The following is a 15,164-nucleotide window of genomic DNA, read 5'->3' on the forward strand; positions in this document are numbered from 1 at the left end:
GCGTGGGCGGGGCGTGGCGGCGCTTGCAACGGGGCGCAGGGGTGCAGGTGGAAGCGAGCTCGGGGCTCGGCCGGGCGAGCGAGGGCGACGACAGAGAGCGAGAGGCGGAGGCGGCTCAAGTAGCTAGGCAGCAGCGGCAGCTAAGCAAAGCAGCATGCAAGCAATGGGCAGGGGAGCAACATAGCAGCGAAGCAGTGTAGGAGCACGGGCGACGACGGGCGCGGCGGGTGCCGAGCAGCGGCAGCAATGAACGAGCACAGCCGAGCCACAACGGCTGTAGGTGCGGGCGACGACAGGCAACGGTGCAGGGAAAGGAGCGGGGCAGGCGAGCGGGATGGGCTCGGCGGCGCGAGCGCGGGCGCACGGCAGCGGACGGAGAGGTCCGAGCGCATTGGTGGTGACGTCCTACGGCGATGGGAAGAATGAAAAGGAGAAGGGGGAATGGGCGGCGGCTCACAGCGTTGCCGGGGAGAAGCACGGGGAGGCCGGGGAGGTCGTGGTACGGCAGATCGACGACGAAGCCCAGGTGGCCAGGGCGGAGAAGAGCGGGTCGAAGGAGACGTTCAGTGGTTCCCCCACCTCGATCCAGGGGCGCAGGCGACGTGGTTGAAGACGAGGGTCCTCCTGGACACCTCGGGTCGGCCAGGGCTGGCCGGTGACCATGGCTTTGGTGAGCGGCGGCGGCGGCGACTTTGCTCGGGGAAGAAGGAAGCGGCGCAAGGGGGAAAGGGAAAGTGGCTAGGGTTGTTGGGGCCGCGGACGGCTTCTAGTAGGACAATGGGGAGGAGCCGGATGGCCGGCACATGGCCAAGCGCGGCCATATCGCCGCCGGATGCCTGCCACGGCGTTCCTGTGAACAGAGAAAGAAGATGAGGGGGGAGTCGGGCTGGGCCTCACTGTAGGATGGGTGGGCTTTGCCATTGTAGCACTAGGTTAGCCTTTTAACACATTCCTTTTCTGTTACTTATTTTCTTTACTGTTTTCTATTTAATTGTAAAACTAAATGAGTTTTGCTAGAGATGAGACTTGTCACATAAATCAGGCACATTATTTCTAGGGGACACAAAAATTTGAGGTCAAAAGGAGTTGCCTAACCATTTTTAGAAATTGAAAAGGCCAATTTTAAAAACTGTTGGATCACAAATTAATTCCCACGGGCATTTTGGGAATTCAAAAGAGGTTGGTTCCAACATGACAAATATCAAGGGATTATTTGCCACACTTTGAACATTTTAGTTTTGCTGCTTGAAGAAATAATTTATTTGACTTTATTTTGAAATTGAATTTGAACGGGGATTTGAATCAAGCGAAGATTAGCAACAGTAATATGATGACAAGGCACCATTAGCAGAGGATTACTATAGCTTAACTATCCGGGCGTCACAATTCTCCTTCACTACAAGAAATCTCGTCCCGAGATTTAAGAGGTTGTGTAAGGGGGGAAGGCTTGGTAACGAATCTAGCGGGCCTTCTCATTCTGGCTTGCTCTTCTCTAAGAGGCCAGTCCAATACAGTGATGTCTTCATTTCTCTGCTTCGGGTCATCATCATAAAGTCGGCATCCTTTCTTCGGGATCTTCATCGTATTTACAAATAGGTAACTGGGCAGATCGGCAACAATGGAATGCTATAAGGGTAATAATCTGGGATTTACCCACGAATGAGCGTATGAGTACCTCTCGAGTTGAACAAATAAAACACATCGAGAGTAAAGTTCGGAGGTACAATAAGAATTTTCAAGCAGTCAGGCAATAGTTCAATGCCTAGTCAGAAGGTGAAAGGGGTTTCAAAGCAACGGAATAATTATTGTGTCCGATGCCAGAATTGATGATCTCATCGGAAGGTGGCTCATGAATTTCATACGAGTCCATGTGGGAGGAATTATTTTGGGAACAGGGGGTGTACAAGAGAGTCAGGTTTCGATCATGTGGAACTGTGGGTTATGGGCCCACCATGTGGTTGAAAGTAGGAAGTAAGCCGACATCTTGCACGGTCACGATAGTAAGGCGTGCCAGAGGTTAGTCTATCGGTTATGTCGGCAACAACATCGGTACCAAGGGCGAGGGACGAAGAGAACCATTTTCCTGCTCGTTGAACGAGGCGGACCAATAGGCAAAGTTCTCATCCATCGGCGGTTACCGGAATGTCATCAACAAAAGTAACAAGGTCTTACTGACAGAGTTGTACACGAGGGGTCTACATAAGCAGGGAATTAATACTGCTTAGACCAAAATGATCACCAGAAAGGTTAAACCAAATAATGGAAAGGAAAATATGATTATCAGATATTTCAGGGGTATATCCTCCCCAATGATAAGCAGAGCATGATATCCATGACAGGATATAACGTAGAAAACCCTTTAGGTAAGGGGAGAAATATTTCATGATATTATCCATACAACGGTGTTTGGATAGTTGAGCAAGAAACAATTAGCATTGGGCTTCAAATGTTCTTGTTGAAGAACGAAGTACCATAGACATGCTTCGAGATAGCATTGACATGGTCAACAGGTGACAATCGGACTTTGGAAACAAAAAGGATCCATCAGGAACAACTTGTAGAGTAAGTCTTACACTTTCCTCATGGAAGAATGGATAACCTTGCTAAAAAGGATGAACTATAACCATAAGTCCTCCGGCCAGGTGTGCTAGGCATGACATCACCTTACCGGGTCATATAAAGATGTTGTAACTCCTGGAAATATGTTCCAACCACCATATCTGGCCGAGATTCAGATCTGATTGGTGTCAGGATAACTCAGACTTAGGATGCCTGAGAAGAAAGGTGCAACACAAATTGACGAGATGTCATTGTAAGATTCTCGGGAAAAGAACTATGGCAGCAAGTTCCGAAACCAGAGTTCAGCATTAAGCCAAGGAGAGGATGAGGAGGTGGCTGATGGCCTCAGCGACATATCATCGAGATTTCCGAAAAATGGATTTCCACAATTATGTGAACAAGAAGATAACATTTTTCATATCAAATGATATAATAATGTATGCTAGAGGAAAAACATACACAATTACACATTGATTGAAAGGTGCACCCGAAATAAGGGCTTAGGTAGCATGATCAATGTTAGAATGGTGATTCGATAACCAATGGTCCAAGAATGAAATATCCACCATTAATATCAAAGCATTAGGGTTGCTAGAAGTGCAGAATCACAACAGTTCCGTTCACTGCATCCCGGTTAGAATCAACACGGGGACCAAGAAACAAAGCGATACGGCGATAAGTATCACCGTATCAAGACTTGTTATGAGGTTGAGCAAGTCTCACAACATCCTTGACATAAAAGATAGTAATACTTCAAGGTAGAATATAATGCAAGCTGGATAGCAGGTTGCATCAATAACAGAACGAGTTTGTGATGAAAGAACGGTAAGGGTGTTGTTGATGGTAACACAAATCATCGAGGGGTAAGGATGGTATTTCTCATCGGGAAGTCGATTGATATCATAGAAGATCTCATTACGTTGAGGATGATCACGACACATTTGTCGAGAGTTTTCTTGAAGATGTAATCAATCAGCGACGACAACAAGTCAAAGGAATGATGGAGCTGAAGGTTATTGGAACACGGGTACAACACAAACTCGAAATCAAGCTTTCTGTTCAAGGTGAAATGATATGATGAGGAAAAGTGATGTACGCTTAGCTTATCATCGAAAATTGTGCTACAGGAAGAAGGACCAAGTATCACAGTTAAAAGTTTGCACGATAATGATATAGCCGATAAGGCTTGGAAATGACTTGAAGGGTTATTAAACTCGTAAGCAACGAGAATTACTTAGAGTTACTGAATCAGAGTGCGGAATCAATTCACTTATCGATGTTCTCGGTTGATGACAACCCAAAACTCGTGGAGTGACTCTGATAGGGAAAGGTATTATTCCAGCACAAATTCATAAGATGTAGTGCAATGGCATGATATCCTAGAGATACCAGTGGGGTAATACTTGAAGGCATATCAAATGAAATGTTGAAGTGGGGTGTATTGATATATAGAAGACAAGCGCTTTAACTTGTCTGAGAAGTGGAATCAAAAGAAATTATGGTTGGAACCACAATCATAAATGATCGAACCACGAGTACAAGATGAACTTCTATCAAGGGGGTAATTATTTTTACGAGCAGCTTCCATGATAAGTTCTACATCATGTCCATGGGCATGAACACAAAGTTCAAGGTCGACTCCCACTTCTCCAATGCATAACCTTTCATTAACTTCTCGTTTCTTTTCGAAATGGCATTAGTTGTTGAAAGTTTTACCTGGTGCAATACCAGATAAGTAGGACCTGTGAAATCTTTCAAGTTTGCATAGATTAGGGAAGGCATTGGTTCAACCCATCGGTGCTTCTTAGGAACATATACCACAAGCTTCAAGAGTAAATATCACCAGCTCGAAAGCAGAGCATGGTTGGCAAAAGGAGATGATACAATTTACAAAGGCATTATGTATCGGAGAAAGAACTCACAAGGTGATTAATTATGAAGGACACTGTCAGATAATAATCCAACAGTGGATATGGTGATCCACAATGGAGCTGATGTGAGTATCGATACCCAATCAGAGGAAGAAAGAATGTAAATGCATCGATTTATAGAACATCTGAATAATTCAACATCTAAATAGCAAAGGAATTGTGATTTCCAAATCAAGGGATCAGGAGCAAATGCTCTGATCAAGGATGGATAAGTTGAGTAGGTTTAGGGGTATACTCGATGGCAATTTGATTGGTCGAGATCCAGCTCGTGTTCAAATTGACACTGAGTCGGAAAGATAATTTAAAAGGATCAACTGATGATTGCGTGCATTCGCACTCATGTTGAATCAAAAGGATCAAAATGACGGTGCCTAAGGATACTAACAAATATTGCCAGACATATGGAAAGCATCCATCATGCAAGAAGACAAGTATTGTAGAGCAATAAGCTACTAAGTATTTTTGGAGGATCGAATAGTATTTCAAAGACCATTGTGAAACACATGAACAACTGGGGGATGAGCGGATACTCAATAAGTGCGAGGAATTATCCGTAGGGGGTATTCTTTAGGCAAGAACTTCAGGGCAGTAAGCTCAAAGGATTCTCGGAACAACGGAGAGCAGTTCAGGGCATCTTGTAATAAGAAGATCAATGGGATTAATGTAGGCAAATGTGTTCAGTTATCCATACAGATAATAGCGGTAGGGATTTGCAAAAGCGGTCGGCACAAGCATCTCGGGAAAACAACGAATAGCACATTCGGAACCTTCTGGTGTAGCAGGCGATCATTGTAATAAGGGGCTCTCCGGGAGGAAGTAGTTACGAGAACCTAGAGTCAGATTTAGTAAAATCATTTAACCCGAATAGAAGAGAGATCAGAGTCCCAGAGTATAGGTCGAGGAATAAAAGATCCTAATACCACCCTAAGGCGACGTGGGCCCAGGGGCCGCACAGCCAAGTTAGTAAAACAATTTTCATCGACTAGACTCAACTTCGTCCAAGGAGTGTGGAAGGGAGATTCCTACTGGCAGTCGGCTCTGATACCAACTTGTGACGCCCCCGATTTAATCGTACACTAATCGTGCACGCAAACGTGTATGATCAAGTTCAGGGACTCACGGGAAGATATCACAACACAACTCTAAAACATAAATAAGTCATACAAGCATCATAATACAAGCCAGGGGCCTCGAGGGCTCGAATACAAGTGCTCGATCATAGACGAGTCAGCGGAAGCATCAATATCTGAGTACAGACATAGGTTAAACAAGTTTGCCTTAAGAAGGCTAGCACAAACTGGGATACAGATCGAAAGAGGCGCAGGCCTCCTGCCTGGGATCCTCCTAACTACTCTTGGTCGTCGTCAGCGGGCTGCACGTAGTAGTAGGCACCTCCAGTGTAGTAAGAGTCGTCGTCGACGGTGGCGTCTGGATTCTGGACTCCATCGTCTGGTCGCAGCAACCGGGTAAAGGAAAGGGGAAAAAGGGGGAACAAGGCAACCGTGAGTACTCATCCAAAGTACTCGCAAGCAAGAAGCTACACTACATATGCATGGTTATATGTGTAAAGGGCCATATCAGTGGACTGAACTGCAGAATGCTAGAATAAGAGGGGGATAGCAAATCCTGTCGAAGACTACGCTTCTGGCAGCCTCCGTCTTGCAGCATATAGAAAAGAGTAGACTGAAGTCCTCCAAGTAGCATCGCATAGCATAATCCTACCAGGCGATCCCCTCCTCGTTGCCCTGTTAGAGAGCGATCACCGGGTTATATCTGGCACTTGGAAGGGTGTGTTTTATTAAGTATCCAGTTCTAGTTGTCATAAGGTCAAGGTACAACTCCGGGTCGCCTGTTACCGTGGACACGGCTATTCGAATAGATCAACTTCCCTGCAGGGGTGCACCACATTACCCGACACGCTCGATCCCATTTGGCCGGACACACTTTTCTGGGTCATGCCTGGCCGTGGAAGATCAACACGTCGTAGCCCCACCTAGGCACAACAGAGAGGTCAGCACGCCGGTCTAAACCTAAGCGCACAGGGGTCTGGGCCCATCTCCCTTAGCACACCTGCACGTTGCGTACGCGGCCGGAAGCAGACCTAGCCTAGTGGCGTTCCAGTCCAATCCGGCGCGTGCCGCTCAGTCGCTGACGTCACAAAGTGCTTCGGCTGATACCACGACGCCAGTTGCCCATATCTTGTTCCACGTGGCGGTTAGTGCGTATAAGGTCAATGACCCATCTCAGATCAAATACCCAGATCTCGTTAAGCGTATTAAGTATCCGCGAACGCCGAACAGGGCCAGGCCCACCTCTCTCCTAGGTGGTCTCAACCTGCCCTGTCGCTCCGCCTCAAAGTAACAGTCGGGGGCCATCGGGAACCCAGGCCCACCTCTACCGGGATGGAGCCACCTGCCCCTTCAGCCCCCATCTCCGAACAGTATCACAGGTAATGTAACAGTGTAAAGTATATAGTATATGCCCGTGATCACCTCCCGAAGTGATCACGGCCCAGTAGTATAGCATGGCAGACGGACAAGAGTGTAGGGCCACTGATGGAACACTAGCATCCTATATTAAGCAGTAGGATAGCAGGTAAAGGTAACAACAGTAGTAGCAAGGACAGGCTATGCAGCAATATAGGATTAACTGAAAGCAGTAACATGCTACACTACTCTAATGCAAGCAGTATAGAGAAGAATAGGCGATATCTGGTGATAGGGGGGGGGCTTGCCTGATTGCTCTGACAAGAAGAAGGGGTCGTCGTCGACGTAGTCGATCAGTGGCATCAGCAGCGGTCTCGGGGTCTAGCGGGGAGGAGAGGGGAAAGAAATAGTAAATACACGCAAACATATGCACAACATGATTACAAGCAGGGCTAGAGGGGTCCTAACACAGTGCTAGGCGTTACTGACGAAGGGGGAAACATCCGGGAAAGTTTTCCCGGTTCCGGACGTCTGTCAGACAGATGAACCGGAGGGGAAACTTTAAATGTTCGCTATGCTAGGGACGTGTGGCAGACAAACGGACCGCGTATCCGGATTCGTCTCGAAATTCTGAGCAACTTTCATGTAGAAAACTTTTTCATCCGAGTAACGGATTATTTACTACGATATTTCAAACATTTAAACATTATTATGAAATTATTATTAATTCGAAAAATAAAAAGCTAAAAGGCTATGTGTACCCACAAGTGTACACAGAAGTGTACCTGTGGCAGACATGTGGGTCCAGGGGGGTCCAGTCAGTAGTTTGACCAGTCAAAGTTGACTGGTCAACTCGGTCAGACGGCCCACATGTCATGGACTATTAAGCTAATATAATAATTAACTACGTAACTAAGCAGGGTTAATTAAGTTAATTAACTTGTTAATTAATTAAATTAATAAATATTTTTACTTTTAACTAATTTTATTTTCTTTTTTCTTTTTTAGGGAACCGGGCCCCACTTGCAAGTGGCCTAGAGGCCACCCGGGGTGGGAGCGTCGAACGGGCGGGCGAACCCGCCCGAACGGGCACGGGCGAAGGGGCGCGCCAGGGCGCCGGTGCCGGACGCCGGAGATGGCCGCGGGGTGCGCGGCCGACGGCTATGGCCGGCCGGAGCGGGCGCGGCGGGGCGGCGGCGAGTGCTGGGCGGCGGCGGGTCGCGCATGGGCGGGGCATGGCGGCGCTTGCGACGGGGCGCAGGGGTGCGGGTGGACGCGAGCTCGGGGCTCGGCCGTGCGAGCGAGGGCGACGACAGAGAGCGAGAGGCGGAGGCGGCTCCAGTAGCTAGGCAGCAGCGGCAGCTAAGCAAAGCAGCATGCAAGCAATGGGCAGGGGAGCAACACAGCAGCGAGGCAGTGTAGGAGCACGGGCGACGACGGGCGCGGCGGGTGCCGAGCAGCGGTAGCAACGAACGAGCATAGCCGAGCCACAACGGCTGTAGGTGCGGGCGACGACAGGCGGCGGTGCAGGGAAAGGAGCGGGGCAGGCTGCGTGAGCGCGGGCGCACGGCAGCGGACGGAGAGGTCCGAGCGCGTTGGTGGTGACGCCCTACGGCGATGGGAAGAATGAAAAGGAGAAGGGGGAATGGGCGGCGGCTCACAGCGTTGCCGGGGAGAAGCACGGGGAGGCCGGGGAGGTCGTGGTGCGGCAGATCGACGACGAAGTCCCGGTGGCCGGGGCGGAGAAGAGCGGGTTGAAGGAGACGTTCAGTGGTTCACCCGCCTCGATCCAGCGGCGTAGGCGACGTGGTTGAAGACGAGGGTCCTCCTGGACACCTCGGGTCGGCCAGGGCTGGCCGGTGACCATGGCTTTGGTGAGCGGCGGCGGTGACTTTGCTCGGGGAAGAAGGAAGCGGCGCAAGCGGGAAAGGGAAAGTGGCTAGGGTTGTCGGGGCCGCGGACGGCTTCTAGTAGGACAACGGGGAGGAGCCGGATGGCCGGCACGTGGCCAAGCGCGGCCATATCGCCGCCGGATGCCTGCCACGGCGTTCCTGTGAACAGAGAAAGAAGATGAGGGGGGAGTCGGGCTGGGCCTCACTGTAGGATGGGTGGGCTTTGCCATTGTAGCACTAGGTTAGCCTTTTAACACATTCCTTTTCTGTTACTTATTTTCTTTACTGTTTTCTATTTAATTGTAAAACTAAATGAGTTTTGCTAGAGATGAGACTTGTCACATAAATCAGGCACATTATTTCTAGGGGACACAAAAAGTTTGAGGTCAAAAGGAGTTGCCTAACCATTTTTAGAAATTGAAAAGGCCAATTTTAAAAACTGTTGGATCACAAATTAATTCCCAGGGGCATTTTGGGAATTCAAAAGAGGTTGGTTCCAACATGAAAAATATCAAGGGATTATTTGCCACACTTTGAACATTTTAGTTTTGCTGCTTGAAGAAATAATTTATTTGACTTTATTTTGAAATTGAATTTGAACGGGGATTTGAATCAAGCGAGGATTAGCAACAGTAATATGATGACAAGGCACCATTAGCAGAGGATTACTGTAACTTAACTATCCGGGCGTCACATCTGAGGTCAAGGAGGCTTTGAAAAGGATGAAAGGAGGCAAAGCGATGGGCCCTGATTGTATCCCCATTGAGGTGTGGAAAGGCCTCGGGGACATAGCGATGGTATGGCTAACCAACCTTTTCAACCTCATTTTTCGGGCAAACAAGATGCCAGAAGAATGGAGACGGACTATATCAGTACCAATCTTCAAGAACAAGGGGATGTTCAAAGTTGTACTAATTACCGTGGAATTAAGCTGATGAGCCATACAATGAAGCTATGGGAGAACTTGGTCATCTACAGTACCTTTCATGAATCTAAAACAATAGTCAAGATAGATGGCAATGGTCTATTGTTTACATTCTTAAGCTATATCCATCCATACAAATAATTTATCCACATTCAAGCCCTCTGATTAGGTGGGATGTTTGCCTCGGATGATTCTATCTATGGTGTAGTATGTCAACTATGGCTAGGTTTATTGGTCCGGATCGGTTGGTAGATGCATAAAATACAGAAGACCTAGCTATTTACGTAACAGAGTGCATGTCTTGTACCCCGAAGTGGCCATGCGCCCTATATTGCCGGTGAACTTCGAGTAGCAGGCTTGGACAGCTCTACAGAGGTTGGGCCTCTTATGTATACCGTAGCTACACCTCGGGGGCACGACATTGCCAGTATCCCCCTAAGTCTTCAAAGTCGCACCTACTAATCCTTTGACTACTCTTCATCCGAAGTGAGGTTCAACGTTGTTATTGGACTGATTACACCTTTGTCGCCGATCAAGGGCGTTCAATTTCCATCTCTCAACTCACAACAGACAAATCCCTAACTATAACAGCATTTATGGACATTCTACAACCCCACCACGCATCCGCCCACCGCCAACGTTCTTCCTCTCCGAATCCCACAGCCATTCGTTTATTTTGCCACACATGTCTTGAATAGTAGGCCACTCATCTTATATTCCTATGTTGTACTGAACAATGATCCTACATTGTACTGCAACAGTGGCACCGTCCTATGATGTCGGGAAGCACAATGACAAGCATTTATATAAATGTGAGCAACTACTAGGTAAGTTACACAGTCATCAAAGTTGCATTGCATCAAAGCATCAACAAAATCATCAAAATCTAGGCACTCACATAAGTAATTAATGGTCAAGATTGAACATCATGGGCTGCCACACATGGTTTGGATGAGTACTCCATGATTGTGCCTGCTGGATAAGGAGAGAGAGAGAGAGAGAGAGAGAGAGAGAGAGAGAGAGAGAGAGAGAGAGAGACTGATTGTAGGTTAGTTAATGCTCTTGGAAACAGAGAGGGGAGAGATGACCCTGGAACGGCTGGCCTGAAAGACATGGCACATGAACCCATGCATGAATGACGTGTCGACGCATTCATGCACAGAGCCATGGCACAAATAATCGTCTATTTTTCTTCCTTTTGCAGGAGACAATGTTTAGTAAAACTGCAAACATATTCTATCTTATGGTTGATAGATTTTCTGGCAGTGATCTACCCTCTCTCTCTGTAAACCTTTTCTCTGATGAACACAAGGCACACACACGAAGGCTGAAGGAAAAACAGAGAAGAGAGACGCCGTCGGGAGAGAGAGATTTTGCGACGCGTAATCTTTACGTCCTTTTCGCTCTTTCCTTTTATTCCATCCAGTAAATATCTAAGTCCATCACGATCCACTTAAACCGTCGTGCCATCCCACGATGCAATGGAAAGTGCCAGACGACTCGGTAGAATCCTAACAACTAAACGACCTGGCCGTAGCGTGAACTAGCACACCTCTGGCCCATGTAGCTCGCATGCAGTACAACAAACAATGCATGCAAGCACTCCTACGTGACTAGGACTCTAAAAGAATTACATATAACATGGAAGCAAAGGATAAAAACAATCTAAACAGAAGATGTAACGAGATTAGTTCCTACAATGGTTGCTTTCTTTGTAATAACTGATGGAACTCTAATAACAATATTATCGTTATTTTACTCATTCGGGAAGATAAACTATCACCAGCCACTAGACATTGTTTTGGGTAGGTATATATAACATTTTGCTTATTTCATTTGTAAGAGTTTTGATTATTTGTGTTTGTTGTCTATATGCTTATTTTGGATTTGTATTTATATTTTTACAAGGGTTTGGATTATTTATTTTTGATGCATGTAGTTTTTTTTGTTTATTAGGCACAAAAAGTAATTTTTTTTTGTGCAACTACACCTTCTTTTATACGCACTTGCGTCATCTTTTTACATACTTCAAAACGGTTGCTTGTGTTTTGGCAAACACAATCGATTTGTGGAGCGCCATAGAGGCATGTGTTTCGGTAAAAAGAATAACTAGTCGATTTGTGGACCGTACTATATTTCTATTTTTAGTAGGAAATAAGTAAATGAAACATGCGGCAGTCCCTCTCTTGGTCGATATCAATGAACATGCTCATTTGCTTGATTTTCCTTAACATGTGTAATCAATTCGATTATCAGAACTGATGTTGATAGTTTATCTTCCCAAAAGAATAAAATAGCAATGACATTGCTATCAGAGGTGACATATATTATTTATAGGGAAAGCAACCATAACATAGAATATGTTTACTGATTTACTAAACATAGTCACCTTCAAAAGGAAAAAATAGTTCGGAAAGAAAACCGATATAAACAGCTCCACATACCAGCTAATTGCCTGAGTATTTCTGCCATGGTTTTGTGCATGCATGTGCCAACGTACGCGTCAATCGTGCATGGGTCCAGGTGCTGTCTATTTTCCAAGAGCATCAACCTATAAGTCAGTCTCTGTCTCTTTATTTCTCTCTCTCTCTCGAGCATGGCAATCATGGAGTCCCATGACGTTCAGTTAATGGACATTATATGCAACAATTATTTAGTTGGCTTTGAGGTAATGGTTATGCTCCCATTTATAGAAACTAGCAAAGTGGCCGGCTCGATGCACGGACTAGAAATTTAGAATTAATAACATGAACATATTGTTTAATTACTATAAAATAAAATAGGGACCAAATGAAATGACAATTACAAATAAAACTAGGTAGATTGCACATACATACTAGTAAGGATAACCTTGAGATTTTGTTTACAATTACATTAAGTGGGTCTATATATTACAAAGATCTATCTGATGTAATAGTAAGTTAAAGAAAGGTCCACCAAACTGATGGACCAAATGACCGATGTTTCTGATTATTGTGAAATTTTGTAGCCTAGTTTTTTTTTTTGTGTTTAGCCCGTAACGGATAGATGCTTGTCATCACCCGCAACAAAAAAGTATACATGCTTGTCATCGTTCTCCTCGTCATCACTGGAGCAGTAATTTGGAGGAGAAGAAGAAGAAGAGTAGCAGCAGTGGAGCGAGGTGGAGGTGTAGCCTGTCCATAAGTTAATGTTGGTACCGTACGGTTATGGAGCTGGGCGTTGATGAGTTGGCTGAATGGTCGATATACACGCCCATGAAGCACGTACACACCAGACCAGTAGAAAAGGACAGGTCGTCAGTTAGTGATCCCGGCCCCCGGCCGGAAGCCTCTCAGCATCATGTTCCTTCCAACGACCTGCATTAATAATCTATGAGGCCTTTCTGCAACATGGTATTATATTGCATGCACAAACATGCACTAGAGATGCACGTCAAGAATCTATAAATTGTACGTAATCCTCAAGCATTTATCATTGAGTAGCAAGAAGAAAAACAATGGCACTCTTGTCGTCGCCAGAGCCACACCACCTCCTCGTCTCCTTTTTTGTCTTGCTTCTCTCCTTGCTCTTCTGCTTCATCAAGTTGAGGAGTTCAACGAGTGTCCCAGCGCTTCCAACGGAATGGCCCCTGGTTGTCATGCTCCCTTCCGTTGTCGCCAACCTCCACCGCTTCCATGACTACACCACCGCCTTCCTCGCCGCTTCCGGCAGTAGCTTTGTGTTTCGTGGGCCTGCCAGGCACTTCTTCGTCACCTGCAACCCAGCGAATGTCCGCCACATCTTCGTCTCGAACTTCACCAACTATCCCAAGGGCGAGGAGTTCGCTGCCATCTTCGACGCCATGGGGAACAGCTTCTTCAACGCCGACGGCGAGTCATGGCGCCGCCAGCGTGGCAGAGTGCAGCACCTCATGTCGAGCCCACAGCTGGTGGCTCACATGGCCCGCTGCTGCCGCGATAAGCTGGAGAACGGCCTCCTCCCCTTCTTGGTGCGCATGGAGAGCGTAACCTCGTTCGATATGCAGGACCTGTTTACCAGGTTCACATTCGACATGACGGCCATGTCGGTCATTGGGGTCGACCCTGGCCTTCTGACCGCCGATATGCCACCTGTAATTGTGCCGGACGCCATGGAAGCTGTCATGGATGTAGGATTCATCCGGAACATGGTGCCATCATCTTGCTGGAAGTTGATGAAGCGTCTAAAAATCGGCCCAGAGCTGAAGCTCGCCGCAGCGCAATCGGAGCTGTGCAGGTTTGTCACGGAGATGATGGAGAAAAGGGGAGATGGATCAGTCCACATGGATGAAGAGCAAGAGAACAGTAATGTAGAAATTGTTTCTTCCTACATCCATGACCCGGAGTATATTGACGACCATGGAAAACCTAATGGCTTCATGTACGCCACCCTGATCAATTACATGTTTGCCGGGCGTGACACGGTCGGCACGACCCTCACCTGGCTCTTCTACAACCTCATCAAACAGCCGCACATCGTGTCGAACCTTAGAAGAGAACTAGCTCCCATTGCCATGCACAAAGCAAAAAACTCCACCACCATGGTAACCTTTGAGCCAGAGGACACAGAACCGCTCGTCTATCTGCACGCGGCATTGTTCGAATCCATGAGGCTGTACCCACCAGGCCCCATCGAGCGCAAGACGGTGATGACCGACGACGTACTGCCGAGCGGTCACAAGGTGCAAAGGGGTGAAACCATCCTGATTTCACTCTACTCAATGGGCAGGATGGAAGGTGTGTGGGGCAAGGATTGCACGGAGTACCGCCCAGAAAGGTGGGTCAAAGAGGATGGCAAGCTTCTGTACGTACCGTCCTACAAGTTCCTAGCATTCAACGCCGGTCCGAGATCGCGCTTGGGCAAGCACATCTCGGTAGTGCAGATGAAGAGTGTCGTTGCTGCCATGGTGTGGAACTTCGATTTTGAGATGTGGGAGGGTAGTTGTAGAGCCAAAGCCATCAGTTGTGCTCAAGATGAAGAATGGGTTATGGGCCAAGATCCTCAAACGGCGGATCGAATGAATGACAATACCAACCCAGCAGTACCGTGTAATCTGTCTAAGCTTCTTTTATTGGAGTGGAGCTTTTTGGAGGCCGAGCTGCCTGAAGGCACTAGGATCCGTGCCTTCTAATTTTCCAGTTAAATACGAATGCCTTTTAGGATAAATACAGCGGTACCATTCTCTCGTCTTCTAGTACTCCAGCCTCCATTGTGGGCGATGATGCCAGAACATGATGTGCCGCGTTGGCGAGTTTGAATTTGGGTGCTGCGCCTCGCCTGTAGTCGCTCACAGCGTGCGAAGCAGCCGCACGTCCGAACATGCATGGCTGCATGTTTTTCCTTTTCTTTTTTCTCTGTTCTCCTCTAGTTGTACATATTTTCTAAAAATTATTTTCGTTTTTTATATTTCATTCATTTTGAAAAAAATAAA

General features: G+C 47.0%; 1 pseudogene; it reads left to right on the forward strand.

Moving 5' to 3' along the window:
- The first annotated feature begins 13,211 nt into the window (after positions 1-13,211).
- LOC119334275 lies at positions 13,212-14,877 on the forward strand (annotated as a pseudogene).
- The last annotated feature ends 287 nt before the right edge of the window (positions 14,878-15,164 follow it).

The sequence above is a fragment of the Triticum dicoccoides genome, chromosome 7A, assembly GCF_002162155.2.
Source record: "Triticum dicoccoides isolate Atlit2015 ecotype Zavitan chromosome 7A, WEW_v2.0, whole genome shotgun sequence".
Classification (NCBI taxonomy): domain Eukaryota; kingdom Viridiplantae; phylum Streptophyta; class Magnoliopsida; order Poales; family Poaceae; genus Triticum; species Triticum dicoccoides.